The sequence below is a fragment of the Diorhabda sublineata genome, chromosome 1 (assembly GCF_026230105.1).
Source record: "Diorhabda sublineata isolate icDioSubl1.1 chromosome 1, icDioSubl1.1, whole genome shotgun sequence".
Lineage (NCBI taxonomy): Eukaryota > Metazoa > Arthropoda > Insecta > Coleoptera > Chrysomelidae > Diorhabda > Diorhabda sublineata.
In genome coordinates this window covers 42,425,355-42,448,718 of record NC_079474.1, presented here as the reverse complement: position 1 = coordinate 42,448,718, position 23,364 = coordinate 42,425,355, and the positions used below count along the sequence as shown (strand labels likewise).

The 23,364-nt window shown below is 32.1% G+C and overlaps 1 protein-coding gene across 1 annotated transcript in view; it reads right to left on the bottom strand.

Annotated features, from left to right (window-relative positions):
* LOC130441193 (cell surface glycoprotein 1-like) overlaps positions 1 to 22,056 on the bottom strand; it is a 162,324-nt gene extending 140,268 nt beyond the window's left edge. The window contains exon 1 of the mRNA XM_056774770.1: positions 21,883 to 22,056. The gene's annotated coding sequence lies outside the window, so the exon portion shown is untranslated. The remainder of the gene's footprint in view (positions 1 to 21,882) is intronic.
* Positions 22,057 to 23,364: the final 1,308 nt, after the last annotated feature.

Genomic DNA, 23,364 nt, shown 5'->3' with positions numbered 1-23,364 from the left:
TATGAACACGACGATGATGTTGAAGAAATTATCAATATTGTCGACGTGAAGAAAAAACAAAATGTTTATTAGAATATTAACCAAAAGTACTACTTCATTAAAAGATGAATCGCTACTGCAAATTGTTTTTTGTTCATTTTTATTTATACAACTTTCTTATCTTAAATATCGAAACATTTTTTTGACATCTGGTAGAAAAATGTGTTTAACTGCGACCTGTAACCTATGGCAATCTTGTTTATTCTTGGTTCAAACTAGAAGTTAAATTATAGTTTAAACTTTAATTAAATCTCCAGTTTTACCCTCAGTTGTAAAACTGGCTGTTAATCTGACGAAAAACGCAAGTCCTGCTCAAATTATAATTGTTGTATGAAGACAAGTGAATGTCAAAATAGGCTAATTTACTTGACCGTGGTCGAAGAGGTTCAAAGAGATAATCAGTATAAGACGATCCACGTTTAAGAAGTTTCGTCCAACAACACAAACTAATAAGAAAATCAAACTGCAAGGATTTGAAGCGGCGCATTCAAAGCGACGATAGAAGCTGGATGAGTCAGATAAACACTGGAGATGAGATAGATATTTGATTACGACCCCGAGTTCCGTAAACAAAGTCAGCAGTGGATAGAATTCGAAGAGAAACGTTCAATAAAACCGAAGATATGAACTCAATGTTTTCCAATTTTTTTATTATGCAAAACATCATTCTGTGGTCTCCAAGAAAGGCACCAAGAAAACACAACCATTCCTCTCTGAGTAATCTCCCGATTTTGTCCCCTAATTTTCAAAAATGGAGGAACTCGTAATGGTGGCGTAGAGGATGTTGAAGAAATTGTAACAGTGGAACTCAATGAAGCGGAACGTAGACTATCAATTGTGAAAGTAAAAAATAAAATTCGGTCTGAAACTTGTTTTTTATTCTACTAAATAGAAAAGTGAAATTACCAAAAAGCATCATGATTTACAAACAAGAACTAAATTGGGAAAACTAATTTTTTATTATTAATATACAACTTTGTTGAAATAGAATGTTTAATACTCAAATCCCATTGTACTGAATTGGAATATATTGGTCGTACAGACATCGATAATGGTGAACGTTCTGGTTGGCCAATTGAGGTGGTTACTCCAGAAAACATCAAAAAAGTAGACAAATTGGCGTAATAAATCAGATTTTTTGGATGAAACACGAATCCATCACTTCACTCTAGAATCAAAACGATCATCATCTGAGAGGATTGCAGCCGGTGAAACACATCCAAAGGCATAAGAGTCAGCTGGGAAGATTAAAGATCCAGTATTTTGGAATGCGTATGGAGTATTGTTCATCAACTATCTCAAAAAGGGAGAGACAATCAATAGCGAATACTACATACAGTTGTATGTCCTCATATGTCGAAGAAAAAACCACTGTTTTACCAAGACAATGCACCGATTCACAAATCGATGGCAACCATGGTTAAATTGAACGAACTACACTTCCAATTGCTTCTTCATTCACCGTATAGTCCAGATCTGGCACCCAGTGACTATTGGTTATTTGTTGATCTCAAAAAAATGCTCGCCGGTAAGAAATTCAGCTCAAATGAAGAAGCAGAAGACAAATCTTTCTACAAGCACGGCATCGAGAAGTTAGAGAAGCGTAGAAGTGATTGTACGAGATTATATTGTTAAATAAAAAGGTTTTTTGGAAAAAAGTTAGTCACACGACTTATTTAGTGATGTGTTATTTATTCAGATCTATAGCGCAATTCTTTAGTGAGAAAATTTGAATTGAAAAGAGATGACAAAAATGCATTTCGACAATTTTTTCGCATCTTATCTTAAATAATGATTTAACCAAGGTCTCAGTGAGCTTTCTGAACGTTAGGTTTAGAATACGATGGGCTATAATTCGAAGATCAATGCTTTTTTTTTTGTATGATAATTTAGCAAACAAAGTCAACATCGGAAACCGAGAGACAACCTCTACATTATAAATTGTCGGGTGGGAATTTGAAATATAGAATAAAGAAAAAATAGAATTGTTGTCCCTAAAAAATAGGATTTATTTTTCCTTTTCCATGTCACGCTTGTGTGAAAGATAAAGACTAGAATGTTATATCAATAAAGTTATTATCCGGTTTTTCATTACCAAGACATAACAACAGTGCATTCTGTATTCATAAACAAATCACTATCAAAACTGATAACAGAAGCAATAGTTTATTGTTCTTATCCGAACTAAATAAATTATTTATATTCACAAACATTCTTCGAAGAAAACGTAGAAAAAGATAATAATTTACAGCTCGTCTGAGTTTCAAGGTTCATTACTGAATTATTTCATTACTTTTATCGTTTTTATTCCCCAAAAATAGTATCGACCGTTTCTCAACATATAGTTTAGTTTTACTATCGCATTTAATCGTTTTTTCTTTTATTCTAACTCCAGACATGGCTTTGGAAAAAGCTTGCCATAAGTTACCCAATTAGAATCACGTCAATCTCAAAGTTAGAATCAAAATTACCGGAGGCACATCGACGTCTACGTGTTTTTCCTTATACAGTGTGTTAATAAAGTAACGTAACTTGTTGATGTATCGTTTTATGTACACAAAAAAAATTTGCATCAAAGTTTTTTTATATTATTCAAACCGTCTACATAAACCGATCAGAAGTATACTTTTTAAAATTCTTTTTAACAACATGCTTATATAAGCTTCACCTGTGGGTTTGTTTATAAGGATCCAAACCTCTGATGTTCGTGTTGGATATCAAGCACTTCGACAACCTTACGGGTCGATACAAGTTTCGACGAGATGTAGGTATATAAGCAGCGAGGCCTTATATAAGGATGCTATCAAATAAAAAAAAAAGATAAATATATTAAAATCTAAAAAACACGCTTTTAAAACACATCAAACTAAGCGCTTGATGTACGAGAAATATGAAACAAAGCGCCCCAGGATTTTTTCAAAATAGTACTAGTATTTTCCATTCATTATTATTTTAAGCTTATTTAAAAACTGAGTTTTAAATTTTTAGTTTGATGTGATTTAAAAGCGTGTTTTTTAGTTTTTATTTTTTTATATATATTTATTGAACAGTATCTTTAGTGTTTTATAATTTACCCAACTAAACAGTCTAGACCACATAAGTCTAAATTTAAAAGCTTCAAAGTTTGAAATTGAAACAGGCAAGATGAAAATATATTTAGGGAAATTTTGTGATGAAAATGTTGAAAAACCCCGAAAGAAGGGTCAATTTCATTTCACAGAATTTTTATTTTTAACAAATATTAAAACTAAACATGACTTGAAATTGAAAACACCAATCTAAATAATTTAAAGTCTATTTGTAGAATCAGAAAGTGATAAAATTATGTGGAATTCGTAATTTTGACAGGTCAAAACCTTTTTGTGTTGTTCTGTACAACTTATGGTTGCAAAAGACCAATTATAGCCCGAAATCTCAGATACATTTATTTTAGTTTTGGATTAGAAGTAGGTTTTATTACTCTCTAGCTAATAAAAATAGACTATAGTGACGACACTCATTATTATATTAATTGCCTTTTCAAAAAAAATTGGAAGTAAGGGTTTATCAAAGCAGACTCCAGGAATTTATCAAGAGTTAAAGTTGACATGATTGTATTGTTTTTGTCGAAAAGCCAGAAATGAAAAGAACTACGGTATGTAGGTACGTAGTACGGTTCATAAGTTCTTGACATCAAATAATAAATAGAGTGCGTTCGCAAGAATATTTATGAATGAATCAGTGACCAGTTTCAACAAGACTTCACAAAGTTCTAACTTGTTGCTTCGATCCATTTTATTATAGTAGAGCTAAAACAACCACTCAGTCAAGCCGTTTTGAAAAATGTCTAAATTGAGTTTCGCGTTGTTATACGATTTTTGACCCAAGAAGGGTAAACACCAACAAAAAATAAAAACAGAATGGAGGCTGTTTGCAGTGACTTGTGTCCATTATTATCATCAATTAAAAATTAGTCTAAGTTATTCTAAGATGAAACTCACGTGCTGGAGGTCCTGTGAAGGTGACTACTTCAGAAAACATTAAATTAACGGAAGGAATTATTACAGCAAACAAAAACAATAGAAATTGCAGTATCAGATTTCCAAACATCTTCTTCTCACGTGGGCGTAACAGTATTTTTTTCTTTGTCTCTTTTGTCTTCCAAAACATGAGCATTTAAATACAACAAAAATTAGAGCAAGATGGGAACCTCGAAATCGCAACGCAGTGTGAAGTAGAGTTGAGAGTGATTTTTAGAGCTTTGCCATGAGGACCAGGAAAGTGTGATCAGATCAATTGTAACGGGTAGTGAAATTATGATGATTTACTATGATGAGACATCCAAAAGAGAGCCCGTGCCAAAGAGCTACAATATTTTGGTACTGAAAGGGTAAAAACTTAATTGATAGCTTTTAGTTATTTTTGAGAAATAACAACTAATAAAAAAATGTAGTTACAACAAATTATATTTTGTAAAAAATGCGATAAACATTGTTGTTTATGTAACAAAGTAGTAGGTTTTTGTGTCGTCAATTAGTTTTAGGTGTCATGAATTATTTCCCGTTGTCATAAGCAAAAGGTGTTTATGGTTAGTATGTACTTTTACAATTTAACTGAATAGGAAAGAATGAAAAATTTTATGATGAGATGTTAGGGTGATCGTAAAATAACTTATTTAATGATACGAATCCAAACCTCAACGAACTATACCTCCTCTAATCGTACTTTAAGAACTTTAACTATCAAAGTTCCGATCGTACAACTGATATACTGAAGCGAGTTTTAAAGAACATTTTTTATTCCCACGACAAAAGTACTGAATTTCACTAGTCCACGTATTTTTATAAACCCAGAAATAAATCAGTGTAACCACGAGTACGTATGCGTTTATTTCAAAAAATTAATAAAATATTTAGTTTAGTTTCGACTATTGACAGTGGCGGTTGACGTTGTATTTAATACGTGTTATAATTATTTTTATTGAGGGATCTTAGTTTAGTTCGCGATATTTGTTTTTATTTTATTGTTTTATTATTATCATCTATTAATATTCCTTGAGAGTGATGGGTGTTTAGCGACCATTTGAGGTCAGTATCTTATAAAAATAAGGCTAAAACTCCAATGTAACATGTACAAGCACCCTCATAAAATACAAAGACTGATTAAGTCGCTAATGAAAATTTGTCAAATGAGCACAACCCTTCCAAAAAATAGTTACTTGACATATATTCGATTTGTTTTTACTAATTTTATGTATAATATTTTTAATTAGTATACTTCAAAAATTTTGTGAAATGGAAAAAAATACCGGTTCTAAATATTTTAAGCTGACATAAAAGATAATGGATGTTAGTCACGAAAATTTTGTATCGTGTCAGGTCTGATCTATGGGGAAAGGTGAATCTAATGTAATTAATAGAAATTCTTCACGCAATTCAACCCCAAATATGACTTATCTCTAACATTCGCATGAAAATAAGAGTGTTAGGATATACGTTTGGTATTTATTTAATACAGAAATCGATTCAGTAAAAATTATAATCGATAAAATCGTACACTTTTATATTTATCAGTTTATTCTAGCAAATTATAAGGGATAGATTGATGCTTAAACAACAATACCAAATTATTCCTATTCGAAAATTAGACTTTATTTCCCACAGTCGACTTCCTTGCACTGTAGTTGGATTTCATACCTCTAACTCTTAAAATGAAGTAATAACACCAACACGTGGAAGAAATATTCAAAATTTATTGATTGACAAAGTCGTAGGAATTAGAAGTCTATCCGACCACTATGAGGAAAATTTTGCACATAGATTTTGGCAATTGAAAATGAATTTGTTATTGATAATTACGTCCCTCTTTGGTCATTTAGGGTTTAGATTATTTAGAGCAAATATATGTTAAACGATAAGGCTCATTTCTGGTCTCTCTGCATTGAACCAATCCACACCAGACGGTCCATGAAGAGACTAGTAGGTCGAAAGAATTGAGGCTCTATCCGTGCACAGGACAATTTTGCGAATAGATTTTGGAATTCATATTGTTATTTATAATTGCGTCTATATTTAGTAGTTTGAAATTTAGAGCTGATGTTTTATTGCAAAATTATGTTTAGCGATAAGGCTAAGTTTTCACGGCCGTCAGAGTTAAACCAATCCACATCAGATGGTCAATTGATAGATTATCACTTTTTTAAACGAGTATGGAAGATCAAAATTTATCGATTGACTAGGTTGAAGGAATTGGAGCTCTAACGTCTACTCTATCGCAGAAAAGTACCACTCCGTGAAGTAATTTTTACCTACACCAAAACAACCAAAAGACCTTGGTGTTACTAGAGAAGTTTTTAAGGAAATGTTAAGAGATATCAAAAAATAAAACAATGCTTATAGTCTCTCGCTCAAAGCACTATTATTAGCTCAATGATGTTAATATCACGTATGAAATAAACTCAACGTTTTTCACAAAAGGAGATAGAGTTTGTTTTGACAATGACATAAAAGATAATGGTACAAATTGTGGTCTAGCGACTGTCGTCTATTCCGTGGAAGCTTGAATCTTCGAAGCTTTTATTATATAACAAATCCCTTATGTTCTAATCGCTCTCAGTAAAATTTTCGCCTACTATTGAGGCGGAAAAGTTTGTTAAAAAAATAGATGAAACTTCAGAAGGATACTTGGAATAGTTTTTCCTGAAGTCATCAGGCGTGAATGTTGAAGCTGGGGTTTTTGTTGGTTGACAAAAATTTCCAAAAGGATATGCTAAAAAATGTAAGGCCATGAACTGCAAAATATCATGTTGCATGTTCATCAGATGAAGACATGTACTTTGCAGTTATTTTGATAGTGAAATATAAAAATAATGAATATATTCATTTGAATAGCTTTATTTTCAATCAAAAACTGAAACAACAGATTTTGAAAAAATTAAGATCGTTTAATCTCCTAAAAACAAAAGCAAATTTCTCTTGTAATATATTTTTTTTATTCTAATGATTTTTCAATTTCATTATCGTACATATTTTCCTTTGAACGTGGCAAAAAAATAAAACGAAAATGATTATGGACGTGAAGGGATGCATTAATTGAACTTAAATAAAGGTATTCTCGGTTGCTGTAGCTCGGATCATAATAATCTCTCAATTTCAATGAAACGTACCATACGAAAGGGAAATTGTTTTCATAATACACGTTCGAAAATTTTCCCTATCACTCATTTGTCCTGAAAGTCTGGACAAGTAGTTTTACACTCATATTTATAAACAGAAAATCCCATCTCGAATTAATCAATTTTTGTTTAAATTATGTTGAAACGCTAGTTTAATCACAAATTTTTTGTTCGTATCTAAAAACAAACTTCTGTAAGGAATGGGAAACATCTTCTAACCCGAATTTATAACTATAATGGGATGAAAAACAAACGACAACGTGGTGGTAATTAATAACGATACAGACATTCGTTACACACCTTGAAGTTTCATTTGAAATTACTTTTAGATACTGACATTTATCTTTAAACGATGTTGGCATAGAATACAATATCGTATTACAATGTGGCAGTCGCAATGAAAGTGAGATATTTATATAGTTCAGTAGAACTAGAAAATTCGTTCTTATCTATTTTTATAATGCCATCTTAATCAACATAATGGTAATTGTCAATAGATGGAAAAATATATATGGATCTAAGAGCAATTCCGAATTATATTTTAGAGTATAAGCTCCTTTTAATACAAATCTGTTCCTGCTTTCCAAAAATTTCCGTTTCTAAACATACTGCTCCAACCTACCTTCATTTCCAGTGTTTTTTCCATTGTTTTGTATCTGTACCACAGAAGGGTTCAGGTCCCATGGAGGGCTTGTCTGCCCCCGGTTTAGCGAGCTTATCAACTCTCAATTTTAGGGTAACTTTAATTGTTATGCGTAGATCGTTTGATTTTTCTAGGTAAGCCCAAACGATTTTATGATATTGGAGCTTAAAGCTCTAATGGCTGCATGGCTATCGGACAGGATGATGATAGTGCCTCTCTAAATTGAGTGGACACATTTTTGAATTGGTGTATTGTCCAGGTTTCCAGACTGTTTGGTACTGGGCCCGTACACTCTTATTCCAGTTCTGCCTGTTGTTTTAGATCCGTCCTTATACCGTTTCTGTTCATTTCTTGTATGGTGTTAATATTCCACTTATTTCTACAGTTTACTAAATGACAATAAATACATATATCAACATATGTTGATAATATAAGGAGGTAAGTTAGAATTTCTAGAAAATACAACCATCACACCAAAATTCACATTTACACTGTCTGACGCGCGTTTTGATTCAGGGACTGAACGTAAACTGAAACATATTGACCCACCTATTTAAAGTAAATTTTCTCGATAATCAACTCATGATATACCTTCAGTTTCTGAAGACGATAACTTGGTAATCAAAACGCGCGTCAGACAGTGTTATTGTGAAGTGGTAGTGTTAACATGTGTTCAGTTGTTGAACGAGGACGAAAAGATTAAACTGGAAAAAAATCCATAATACATCAACTTTATAAACATCACACAACTCTACTTGTTTCTTTTAAAAAGTAATTTTTTGTTCCACTTTTCTTTTATATTGGTTAATTAGCACCGTTTGGTACAAGCACATATTGTTCATAATTATTATTGTATTTAAACAAAACATTATTATTAACATATCTTGAAGTAGGCAGGAATTGAAGACAATAGATTTCTTACAATTAGAATAACAGAACTATTCTTAAAAACAAAAGTTATTAACATTATTCATTTGGTCTAGATTCTCTAATAGAATTTTACGAGCTTAACTAAGTTTTTATAAACTTTTTTTTCATACTTTACAGATTGAATTTTTAATGAGAATGAATTTTATTTTGTTGATTTGTGTTATATTTCCGAATTTGAATAGAATATTTGTATTTCAATCATTTTTATTTTATTTTCATTGGTTTTACCTGGACTAAATACGTTTGGTAACGAATGAATGAATGCCTTCCATGTTTGAATCGTGCATTAACTAGGGAAATTATTTCAGACATTCACTATTGGTATTGACATTTGTCATGGTTTATGAACCACACGACGGTTTATCTAACATCGAATGCCATTAAAATTCGCTTATACAATATTATAAAACATACAAAATAAATAATACTTCTATCAATTACTATTAGGGTAATTTTGTACACATGCAACAGACAAAAAATAACCAATGAGTGACTAAGATTTGATAGCACTTTATGTTTCTAAATATTCTTGATTTTAGGTCACTTCTGTTTCAAAGTTTTTTTTTGATAATTTTTTAAAAGAAAGCTGAAAATTGATGTTTCGACTTTTCTTTAAGTCTTTATATTTATGTGTGAAGGGTACTTTTTTTCGGAAATATATTTGTATCGATTGTAAAAAAAGGTTTTACTTTTATAGATAAATGGACAGTTTAGAAATTTTTAAGATGTTGGCTAAAGCTAAAATGTGTAACGTGAGTATTTAGTTAAGATACTCGTGATGAATAATAAATAAGAAATTTTTTTTTATAATTTGACTTGATTTTCAATAAAAAATTTAAATTACAAAAACTTTATCATTAAATATCTCAATAGATGGAAAAATATGTGCGGATCTAAGAGCAATTCCAAATTATATTTTAGAGCATAAGCTCCTTTTCATTCAAATCTGTTCTACCTACTCGTTTATCATTAAATATCTCCAGAAATATCCATTTTAGAGATTTGGTGATGAGGACCTTTTTTGTAAAAAATTGAATTTTCTACAATAGTTTGTAGCTTACATTTTTCTGTAGCTCTTGTCATTCACGAGATAAATGCGGAAAAAGGAGGCTTGTACTACCTCGCCGGTTCGAGTTAAAGCATGGTCGCAATGGACACTTTAGTAGAGCATTGAATTCTGAAAAAAATGCCGTCCATGGTCGAAGGGATGCTATGAAATGCCACTGATCTATAAAATTTTGAAAAAAATTTGAGTTTCTGTATTTTTCTAAGGAGAAATCCTTGCATCCTTCGGTCGAATACTTTATATTAAAGGCCCATACTTTTATGGAATAGATGACCTATAGCGTTTGCTATATCGGTTGCAAATAACAGCCGAAAACCTTAATATAATTATCTGTGGATCAAACAGAATCAATGGTTATAGGAAAAGAGCCTAAAGATGTAAACTAGATGTTAAAGACAAACACATTCACCAGTGTATGTAATAAACACCACACTTAGGAGTCGAGATATCGTGCGCCAAAAACTTACAAGAGATGCGATCCCCAGTAAATAAGGCATCAAGAATTCCTGGTTATCTGCGAGACCTCACATGGAAAAACAAATATATGTCCATCCATAGTAAAGTCCGCAGATACAGAATAATCTTAAGGCCTATAATTACATATACAGGCGAAATTCGAGCGGACACAACAAAAACGAGGAACATGATGAGGGTAGCAGAGATCTAAGAAAGGAGTGAACAAAAGCGATCTAATAGGAAGCTAAGCTATAAGAGAAGATCGAGATCGGGAGGACGATGGGCTAAATGGGCAAAGGATGAAAAACGAATTTCTTCGAGACCTCCCGGCCGTCCTCTCAAGAGATGGCATGAAATCTTGACATCTACTTCTCAAGAGACTCAATGGTAGAAGAAACAAGACTTAGTCTTAAGAAAAGAGAAAGAACAAGAAGAAAAAGAAGAATTAGAGTATCGTTGAAAAAACTGTATATACTAAAAAGGAGATTATAATCAAAAATAAAAAAGATTGTGGAAAAAATATATATCTTGTTTCTTCACAAATAACCCTCGTATATTAAGTTTACGACGATTTTGTAGATTTAGTCCAAAAAACTATTGGTAAGACATGTCAATATGTTACTTTACTGTGGAAAAAATTAAAAAACAAAGTTAGTGACGGAGGTCTTAACGATCATAATCTTGTAGGTTAATGAAATAACTTTTATTAATAACTCTCGTATGATGAGGGCAGCAGAGATCTAATATAGAATCAAGGCTATAAATGAAGATCTAAAAATTCAGAATATAGTAAGATTCACGAGATCGGGAGGACGATGGGCTAAATGGGTAAAGGATGAAAAACGAATTACTACGAGACCTCCCGGCCGTCCTCCCAAGAGATGGCATGACTTCTTGACATTTACTCCTCCATAGTAGAAGAAGAAGTTGCCCTTACAGGAGAAAGATTCCCATCAGACGAATATGTTGTAGCATACGTGCGCCTATGGAAAGAGACGTCAACTATTATTTGGAAGGATTAAAAAGATCAGCATTAAAAAGACAGAGCATCGTTGGAAAAAATATATCTTGTTTCTTGACAGATATCTCTCGTATATTAAGTTTATGACGATTTTATAGATTAAATAATTCACGAAATAAATTAAAAAACTATTTAAAAAACATATTCACCATCGACATCTACATTTCAATAAGAAACTATCGACTTATCGTCGAAAAAACTAGAAAATTCCAATGTTACTTAACTGTGGAAAAAATTATAAAGTTAGTGCCAGAGGTCTTAACGATCATAATCTTGTATGTTAAATAAATAACTTTTAGTAATAACCCCCGTATAATGTTTCCTCTATCTACATTTTACTACGTAGTTCCCACACAATTTCCTTTCAATATAGAATGTTCTACACTCAAATATACCCATTGTTAGTTGAATAGATCCTAAATTATTCATAACGAACCGAATTAGAAGAACAGGAGTTCTCTAAACTTGATTTGGTATTCAAACAGACAGAAACCAGACATATTCAAATTAAATATGTAGGTATAAGTTGATACGGCATCTCTTCCTATCGGTTATACTTACTCTTTCTCACCTTGAAGAAGCGGACATTCTGTTACTATTGGTCGGGGACGTTTTTAAGAACATGTGTACCGAGCGCACGCTTCAGGGAGACATTCGACCGTTAGTTAATAAAATCTTTACCGATCTTTTATCTTTTGGATATATTTCTATTTGATTTTATGGCATCTAAAAACTAATATAAAAAGTATAATATCATAGATTAAACAAATCGAAAATTCATTCTCATGAGGTGCACGAAACCTTTGAGCGATTTTTTTTATTCCTATCTACTATGGTATCATCTGCTTCGATTTATATCCGTGAATGAGACCTCATCGATATCCTAAACGTATTGCTGGAGTACCTGGCTATGCGAAAGTCTCGACTGAGGCGAGAGTCTTATTATTATGATGGGCACACATTAGTGACAATGGACAGGATACTCCATGCCCCCCAAAACTAAAAAATGGAGCCTCAAGATACACGAATTGCTCTAGGACCTAAATAACACTGTTTTCCGATATATTTGGAATCAAATCGTGGTATGGGTTCTTCTAGCACCAAGACATTTGGGTTCCACCTTTCTTTCGAACCACCGTTGATTATTGTGATGTTTTTTCCTCGTTTTGGTTGTGCTTTTTGTACTAAATTCTCTAGAAGAACTTTTTATTTGTATCATGCGTGTTTCAATATATTTCATCTATATAGATTTCACTTCTATACTTTTTGTTTGCTTTTATGTTTAGTAGGTTACTTTGTCAACTGGGATTTTCGGACCCGGATATCGGGGGCGGGTATATATATAAGAGCTTTCTGGGGTACCCGGGTATTATTTGAAAATAATTTATTTTTCTCGTTATATGTAACGCAAAATAAACCGAAATAGCAAAAGCGTTTAGAAACAATTTTGACCAAACGTCAGTAGCCAGGACTAAAAATTTTATAAAAAAAAAGCAGGACCATCAGTCGATGTTGGATTGAGCTTATGTTGTTAACTGTGTTAATTTAAACGGTATTTAATTTCTCTTGGTGTTATCAGTTTTACAAATGGAAGACGTGTAGTGATAATAGGCTGAATGTTTGAAATGTTGATAAACTCACGGTTTAGTTTAACAGTGGATGAATGGACAATTGTAAAAGCAGACGCTATTTGAACATCAACTTACACACTGCTGATGGCAGAGTGTTCAACCTGGGACTCCTGTTCAATCCTGGAAAATTTGATGTAAATAATAAATGGCGCATCGGTAACGCAAAAATTTGAAAGAAAAATCCCATATTGTTGTGATTGAACCACACCAATCATTTACAAAAATATTCTCTTGAAACGATTGAACTTGAAAACGAAGCCGAAATGCACTATTTGTTCAGATTTGTCTTAAACGAGGTTTGAATAGTGGTAAAACTTTTCTAAAAAGTTTTACTAGTGCCCTTCAAGGACTTATGAAAACAAATGGTTACAATGGTAGAACGGTTTTTAAAGGTAAAAGATTATATTGAAAAATTTCTCGGTGAAAGGAGTTAAATTTGGAACAAAGATGTGCTCAAGAACTATCGAATTCCGTTCAACTGGCATTAGAGGCGCTGAGGCCAAAAGATGCCACCTTACCTACATGCGACGCTATAATTTCGGTTCTGTTGAAAACGATGCCAAAAATTCGAACTCCTTTGTCGGGTGAATTGTATTCAGCATTGGAAAAAGAATTACAAAGCGAAGGGATATAAGACTATTTTCACTTTGCGAATATTTACAAAACCCTACCACCATCACATCACGTGAATTCGCTAATGCTTCAAAAGCCAATAAAATTTCGTATACTGAAAGTCTACCGGTGCGTTTGTTTGAATATTATAATACCCGAAGTCCTGGTTTTAAAACAGCGAAAATCCTAATGTCAACACATTCCTAGACATAGCTTCAATCTTTGTTGCGGAAATTTAAACGATATCTGCGAGATTATTCTTCACAAACTTGTAGGGCCATATTGGAAGTAGGCAACTTTTGTTCTTGATACAACATATATATCTTTCTATGAATAATTATATCCTATGAAATTATTCTTCATATTTATTTATATTGGCTCGTCTTCATTCATTCTTCCACTATTGTTATTACTACATACATTATAACTTCAACGTTTTGGGAACAATTGTTTACCAATGATCCTTCTCAGTACGTTCCTGTACTAGTTGTTTGGGATTACCGACTACGTACTTAAAGATTATTACAGGTAAAAACCCAATTATTATTGGGGTCAAGCAGAAATATCTTGGAATATACGAAATTTTATTCAGTGGTGCTCAAGTTGATGAAACAAAAAAGTTTTGATTGAAACCTTCCCTCTTTCTCCTTTTTATGTGACGCAGATGAGGTTGCGTGAGTTTGACAGTAAGAATTTTTTTTTTTAATTACTATAATATACTATTGAAGATGTAGATATTTCACACGCAATAAACTGCAGAATTTTGGCAACGTGGGAGTTAGTTAAACCCACGGACGTTATACAGTTGAGGGAGGGTGCATAGAAATATCAGAAAGCGCACACATGTCTTTTGGCACGCACCTAAAAATAATAATCCCAAAGGTCCTAGGGCACTACATTCCCCGTTCGACTATACATTCAATTCTTATCGATTTTGGTATTTCTTGAACCAGGCAATAAATACCAGACTTTCTAGCCTTGCAGAAAAAATAATTAGAAGGAAAGGATACGCAATAAAATTACTTAAGTCGAATATATATGTTGGATTTGAAATAGTTATTGATAGTTCAAGAAATATTCCATGTAAGAGAAGCCAGCTTGGGCCAACGCTGGCAAACCTATAATGGCCCAAGCCAGGCTGAACTCTGGGTAACCCGACCTCGGCCATCCTATAGTCAGCCAGGCTTGGCAATTCTCTGAAAAACTATATAAAGTTTTGTTCTAATATGAATAAAATCCTGTTATACATAAAAGACAATAAAAACTAGTATCATTTCTATATATATTTAAGGTCTGGTCAAGGCTTGCAAACCAACCAAGAGACATTGTTATCATCCCAAAGTTCCACCAAGTCTGGGCCAATAACGGCTTCCAAGATAGAGCCAGAGTTGTACATACTTGGCCCAAGTCTGGACCTATACTGGGCCAATCGTGAAATCCTATCTGAGATAAGAGTCTGGTAAAAAATGAAGTGTTCCATTATTGTACTCTTTACACGTACCTATTTCGTGACGCAGACGGAAATAGGCTTTATTGGACCGTTTATTTGAATAAGAGGGCGGTGATGAATCAGTTTCAAAGACCTCCCAGCAGTTCAAAACTGCTTTCTATTTTGTAATTCTTGATAAAGTGATTTCCTCGGTAAATGGGAGATTCACCTTAATCATAATATTTCTATCTGATTATATGAAATCCTTCATTGATTAAGATATTAAGTTATAGGAGATGTAAAAGTATACAACTTTTAAATGTAGTAAGTATACTCAAAAATCTTTTGCCTAGTGAAAATGCTTAATTAATAATTATAAAAACGTAAAAAATGCCTTTTATCGAATCCGAAATCTTGATTTTACCTAAAATAATGAGAAATTTACTTCCAAGAAAGCCAAAAAATTTGATTTATATTTAAATATTAAGTATCAAGTCTTTGTGGAAGGATTAATTTTTAAACTTTTCATTTTGAGAGATTTATGTCAAGTTACGTAGCAAATCTGTGCGATGCTTCAAAACACATCTATAAGATCGTGACAGGCGACGAATCATGGATCTATTTGTTTAGCAGAAGTGTTAAAAAAATCAAGGAAACCAATCGTAGAAGACGAATGCGAGCTCTCACACATCAGGTTAAAATAAAAACGTTTTAAATAGTTAAAACATCGTATTGATGGATCATCCGCCGTACAGTTTTTGTTTGGCACCCAATGATTTCTTGTTATTCCCGCAGATCAAAAATAAATGTCGAGGTCAACGTTTTAGTTCACGGGAAGAAGCGGTTAATGCATTCAAATAGCATATTTTCAATTGGAAAGGGGACAATACTTGAAGTCTTAGGCACTTATTTTCTACTAAGGAAGAAATTCTTCATCATTTCTTCATAAAATTTTGAAATCTAGTCGGGCGACTATTATATTGCCACATATTAACGTTGGTAGCGTTAGAAAAGTGAAATTTTCTTCTTTTGAATGTTGTGAAGACTCTTTCTCAAGAACAGAATTTTTTTTAATCAAAAAATCAAGAGGACATTGATTTCATCATAATTGAATTGAATTAAACCTGAATCGCAGTCAAGTTTTACTTTGATTCAACTAATGATATAAAAGTTGAAAAAAAAGACAGATTTTCAATCATTAATTTGTGTTTTATATTCGTTAAAATCTGACCGACTGAAATTCTTGCCTGGTCTATATCGTCAATTTATTGAAGCAAATGGAAATAAAATCAGAAACTCCACACATCGCATCGGTGCATGATTGACGTATTTTCTATGGTCTTTCAATGGGGTATTCGAAACTGAACAGAATAAGGGTAGTAGGTATAATAAAACGATTTTATAGGAGATATACAAGATATGACAGGGTTGGGTTCAGAATTAATCGTCTATCTTGGTTCGAACAATACTGATTAAAATCTGAAAATTACGTAAATGTGGAATCGCATAAGACATAACAAATGCTTATGGAAATATATTTCTTTATCGTAGACTTTGATAGATAAAAAATCGATATAACTAATTCATCGTTTCATTATATCATATTTATGTAGGGAAATTTTTAATTTGGCAACTCTGCAACTTATTTTACAAATAATGAAGAAACAATATTTAAACGAGGATGTTTCCATAAGTACTTAACTTACAGAAGCAAAAAAAATTTTGGAAAGTGCCGATTTTTTTTTATTTAGTCTCCTAGCAATACGTCAACTTCTTCAACTCGCCTGAAAAATGTATTTTCTTGAGATCTGCAAAGAACTCCTCATTCGACTCAAATATATGACCGTCTAGTGACTTTTCCAAGATTGCAAATAAAAAGAAGTCACGCGAGGACAAATCTAGAAAATGAGGTGGGTAGGGCAGCAGTTATTAGCCCAAGTCGACCAATTTGTCCGTAGCTAGGGTGACGGAGGTATGAACCGGTGTGGTATCATCGTGGATGAGATTTTTTTCACTTCAATTTGGCGTTGAGTCGGAATTGAATCAGCCCTCCGACCGTTATTTACCATTCTTCTTGCTTAAAACGGTGGCCATCACTTTTCCGCTCTGGAAGCACGCTCGTAGGTCAACTATACTTTGATCTCTGGTGTGTACCAGTGTACACACCAGTGTACCAGTCTCATTAATACGATTATTATCCGGAGTGGACAAACGAGGCATCTTTCTCATGCCCAAAATTTCATACAGGATAAGACCTCTTGCCCTTTTGGAATGCCTACGGTCTCAGCCATCTAGCGCATCTTTAATCAGCGGTCTGCCAATACAACATTGTTGATTTTTGTCACGTTATCCTTCGTGGTAGCTGTATTCGGATCACCTGGCGTTGGCTCATCAAAAACCTAAGAGCGATTCTACGTTGGTAAATTTTGTTTTGATATTTACTTAGTAGAAATTTATGAAATTATATCTTAGGTAGAGAAAAAATTACATATACTAAATTAATAATAATTAATAACGGATACCTACGAGGTGGGTTTAAAGCAATGAAGTGATAATCTAAAGTTGCTTTATTTATTGGATGTAATGCGTCAAATCATATGAATGCGAATTAATTAAATTTCATATTTCTTCTCTAATAGAGGTAGTTGGCGATAAAAAACATTTAAAATAAAAATCCGGCCAGTTATTCTATAAAAATTTCAAGTCACGTCACCTCTTTATGACTAAAGTGAGTTGTGGACGAAAAAAAAACATTTTTTTTTCAAATTCACAGTCATTTTTTGATTTTAGCAAGGGGATGCCACTGAAGGCAGCCAGTATCCTTTGTTATTTTTGTTTTTCCAAGTGAGAATAGAACGACTATAAATACATAATGGTAACTTATTGGGGCACCCTTTATAGACTGAAATCAGTGTATTGATCACTCATCAACTCTCTATTATGCAAATGAATCTTTTATTTCATTTACTCTGGAATTTTCCACTCATTCTGATAAAAATCGCTTCTACAATTTCAAATAAATATAAAACATGAATCATTAGAAATCCCTGCATATTACAAAGAGAAAGAAAAGCAAATGCTTAGGAAACATATGTGAAAAGTATTCGGTTCGTTCGGTTAATGAACTTACTGGAATCGTTAACAAAAATGTTGCTACTAACACTTGTATTATAAACAAATAAGTTCGCCGTTCTGTCGAACGAAAACATATTCACAAAATTTATATATAGTACGGTATCTCTTTTATCTTGCATTAACGATTAAACCAGAAATTTATAATTTCTACTCTGCGTACTTTAGAGAACAACAAACTTTTCTCGTTACGTGGTAAACTTTACTAATAAATCTGAATTCTTCCCTATTTAACATTTGGAGTGAAAATCCAGGAAAGTTAGGACGAGATATTTCATTTCAGTTTTAACAAGTTTGTTGTAATTTATTAATTTATTGGAATTGTATTGCAGAAGATAAAAGTGGTAACACTGTTCTAGATGAAAATTGGCCCAATCTTGAAGATGCGTATGTAAAATGTAAATAGCGCATACGGAACGACGAAAACAAATTCATTCCCAAAACATGATAGACCCTCCTTGGAACGGCTCCCTGGGAATGATACAAGACTGCGCAAATCCTTCTCCTCGCCGTCTTCCAATTTGATTACGTTCATCTGGAATTCTTAGACTGATTCTTGTCTCATCAGTAAATAAAACTTGGCACCAATTTTATAAATTCCAATCTAAATGTTGCCTTGCAAATCTTAGTTTACCAAAGATGCCTGGAGAGCTCAACTGCTGTGTAGACCAGCATTCTGAAGTTGTCGTCTTATTGATCTATCAGCTCGACATTTGTCATTGACCGATTTCTTAACGAATTTAATTGCAAAATACGGTCATCTCGAGGAGTTAAAACTGAAGGACTTCTTTGTCCAGAATGTCCTAGAATGTGAACCGGTCTCTCGAAATCTTTGCATCAATCTGCCAATGGTTGTGTGGTGTACGCCAAACAGATTTGGCACTTCATGATAACATTGTCCCTGTCCAACTAACTCGGCTATTCTTTCAGCTTCGCATTCACTTAACTGCCTAACTGCCTAATCATTTTTAGTTTAACTAGTCTCGATACCTTGATTGACTTCAATTACTGCTGTCCACAAGTTGGTACAACAATAGAATGAAAGAAACATTAAAATATGCATAAAATTAATATTTTAAAAAAACAGGCAAAACAGTTATTTGATGATAAGAAATTTTGCTACATTTTATCGCTAACATTTAAGATACTTTAACTTTTTGTGATAGAAAAAGAAACCCAAAAGATTAACATTTATAGAAATCACAGTAAAATATTTATATAAAATTCTCGTGTCGCGGTGTTTGTAATGAAACTCCTCCAAAACGGCTTGACCGATTCTCATGAAATTTTGTGTGCATATCGGGTAGGCCTGAGAATCGAAAAACATGTATTTTACATCCCCCTAAATGTAAAGGGTAGTCCACCCCTAGTTTTTTTCATTTTTCAGATAAAATTTTTATTTTTTTATGATACTGCATCAAAATATACATGCCACCACACCATTTACAATTGCAATTTCCGATCATTCTGCTTCGTAACTTGAGCCCACCTCGGCTGTGTAATGGCACACGATTAGTCGTTAAAAAATTAATGAAACCATCATTTTGAATGGAAAGTGTCAAGGCAAAAATGTTTTGCTGCCACGAATACATTTGATTCCTGCAGATGTGCCAATTGAATTCAAACGCACTCAATTCCCAATTAGATTGGCATTCGCTATAACAATCAATAAGGCACAAGGCCAGACATTGTCTGAATGTGGCTTAAATTTGGAAACACCATGCTTTTCCAACGGACAACTCTTGCCAGAATAATATCGCCGACAATCATTTAGTGTCGAAGGAAAATGTCACCTTTGCACATCAAACTTGGATGCAAGCAATGAACAAGACAATTCATTCCAATGTTTGAAAACTAAAGTTCCCGGTCTTAGCGAAGCTAAAACCAAACCACTTTTTGGTAACCAAAAAAGTGATGATTATGGAAATTTAGGAGCTGTCTCCGATGAACATACGAAACGGTTCCACCAAAATATCGCTAAGATGGAGAAGATTTTCAGGGAACTGGATTGCAAGCAAATTGGCGGAGCACTGCTGTTTTTTTGGAACGAGACATCTGTACCTCGGGGTATAAAAGAAAAGCAAGCACCAAATAATGATACATATTTTTATTATTCATAATAATTGCCAGGTAAAATAGTTTTTTTCATCCCTTCAAATTAAATCAATGTCCATAAGTTTATGATTATTATTATCATCGCTAAGTGTTAAAAACAAAAATACGAGCCCTTTAAGAAAATGGTGGGTGGTGGAAGAAAATGGCACAGTTATATTTGGATTTATAACATTGCAGCGAGATACAAAAAACGTTCTTTAAGTGATTTATGTTTTGACCAGTTAATAAATTGGAACATTTTTTTTATAAGTCTCCAAGCTAAATTATAAACTAATATTTATCTTTCCATTAATTATTTGATTAAGTTTATTTTAATTGAACCTTTTCCCAGAAGTACGAATTCATTCTTTAATTCAATTAACGATTCAACTATCAACAGTATTTAACAGTATATTTCAAAACCCAAAATATTGCTGGTTTCCATGTTACAATGTCTTAGTCTTTTTAAGCTTAAGAATTCTTAATATGAACTCATAAATCGCAACAATTTTTTTTTTGATCAAACTATGATTGAAGTATAAAAAAAAACTATTAAAAAGCGTTAACTTCTACAAAGACATTCACTCTTTTGTTAATCAAGTTATTTGCGTATAAAAAGTTTAAAAATCAATCTTATATAATAAGTTTCAATCTCCAAAAAATAAATTTGAAATCAGAAAAATGCCAAGAAAAATAAATTTCTATTAAACAGTATGTGTATAAGGAAAATTTTCGTTCAAATTCAACAAAAAATTACGGGACTAACAGTTTATTAAAAAATGTAAGTTGTGTATCATTGTTGGTGTCAATATGAGTGACCATGTATATTTGGAAAGATTTTGAATCTATATTTTCTATGTGTTTGTTTCAATTTTCAATATTTTTGACTAGTTTTGCACCCTGTACAATAATACAAATATTACTAGTGTTTATCGTTGTCTCATTTTTCAAACCAAAAATCGATAACTATGTCTGCATATAGCCCGTATTGAAAATGTTTGTTTGAATTATTAATTCTCTTTAATATATATTCTTATTCATATAAATATTTTACCATAAATTTAAAGTATAATAATTAGTCAAATTTACCTACTTGTTTATCGAAATTCCTAAAAATTATAGGTTTGAAAGAACTGAATCAACTTTTGGTGGAATTCATTTGGAAAAAATACACAAAGACAGAGGCAGTTGGGATAAACTGTTAGTATATATAGAAGGTTTTGTAAAAATGAAACAAACATTTAAATACTATGAACAATCCAATCCGCATTTAAACAATGATATAAAGCAATTATCAAGAACTAAATTTCATCATCATTTCAATGGAAACTTTAGTGAGTAATAAATAAAATGGATGATTCAATATATATCTCAATAACTTTGCACGGTAGATCGACCATTAGTAATAAGAAATAAACAAAAACACAACTCTACCCAAAATTATATTAATAGCAACAGAACACAAAAAAGTCAAAATCCGTTACTTGTTCTTTAACGTTCAGATTTCTAACCAAAAAACAAGTATAGTAACCGGCGAATCGTGCTATAAAAAAACGTCAAAACTTTAATGTGGAAATAAATAGAAACTACGTCAACTAACGATGATATCAGAGCGGCATTAAGTTTCTTTATAGAGTTTATATGATGTTTCATTGATACAATGATTTAAAACTTACCTTGGACACCAAAAATATCCCGTATAAAATGATCACTTATTCAGTATTCACAATAAACGTGCACGACATACAACTTTTGTTCAACTAAAACGCGCACGATCAAGAATCAAGATGGCGAAAGCCCCTCCGATAGCACCGACAGGAATTATAAGCTATCATTGGTCGATTTGATTTAGGACGCTTTGGCATTACCAACTTGCAGAAATGTTAACCCAGTCTAACCCTTGCTGTTGCCATATTTATAAATTTTTACTGGAAAATGGTATAAGTATAAACAATTACTTGAAATATTGACATACATAAACAACAAAATTTTTAATGAATATCGAAGCTAAAAATATGTAGTATCTATAATAATGTGAAAACAGTTGAAAAAATTGAAATCATAGAATATATGTATTTATATAATTATATTACTGTAATTTATTTTGTTACACAAAATTGTATAAAAGAAATATATGAAAGAATAGCCATCAAAGGTAGAACCTACTTATTAATTCAAAAATTGGTCGAATGATTACAGTTAGGATATATCGAAGTAGTCATTACGTAAATATATGTTCTTTCTAACGGTATTAACAAAATAATTCATGAAATGACTATAGAATATATTAATTTAGTTTCTTGAATTGTTTAATCACATGTGGTTGACTGAAAAATACAAAAAAGCAACAAGCTTGAAAATTATTTCAAAGTTTTAGCTTTTCAGTAATATTAACTTGACAACAGTGCGTACTTCTACTACTAGATGATGGTGACATTAAGGGTGTGGTTGAATTTTATTTTCAATTTAATGTTTTAACCTTGAGGTACCTTAGATGGTACTACGTTATAAAAAAGTGAATCAATTTTTTATGTCGAGGTTTTTTCATTATTGTAAGGGATAAGATAATAAGTAGTAATAATAAGTATCAAGGAAGTATTTGATATAACTGTAACAAATATTTGAAATAAATAAAAAAGAAATATATTTATTGCCATCGAATTTCTATATATGGTAGGATACATTTTACAGCGTATTTAGAAAATATAAATTACAATTTCAAATATTCCAAGCAAAAGATGATGCTCACCTCTAGTTATTAACTCAAAAACTTATGGTTAGTTAAACATATTCTATGTTATTATCCTATATTTAAAAAAAGTTAGTTTATTGAATAAATTAATTATAATCAATTAATCAGTTTTTCAAATAACTAATATGCGAGAGGCAAAATAATTAAATATCTATCTAATTTGCTGCCATCTATTAGCTTAATATTTAATACGTTTAATAACACTTCGGTTTAAATGGCAACTTTCGTAACTGTATTTCATAGATCAACTACAGATGTCAGGAAATTCATAATTAGTGATTTATTTATGTTTTATATACTATTTTTGTTATTAAGAAAATTTCATATTAGTAGCACATACAAGTTTTTGAAGAAATTATTTTCAATGAAAATCTGGATAAGGAGTAGGATAATAATAAGTACCCAG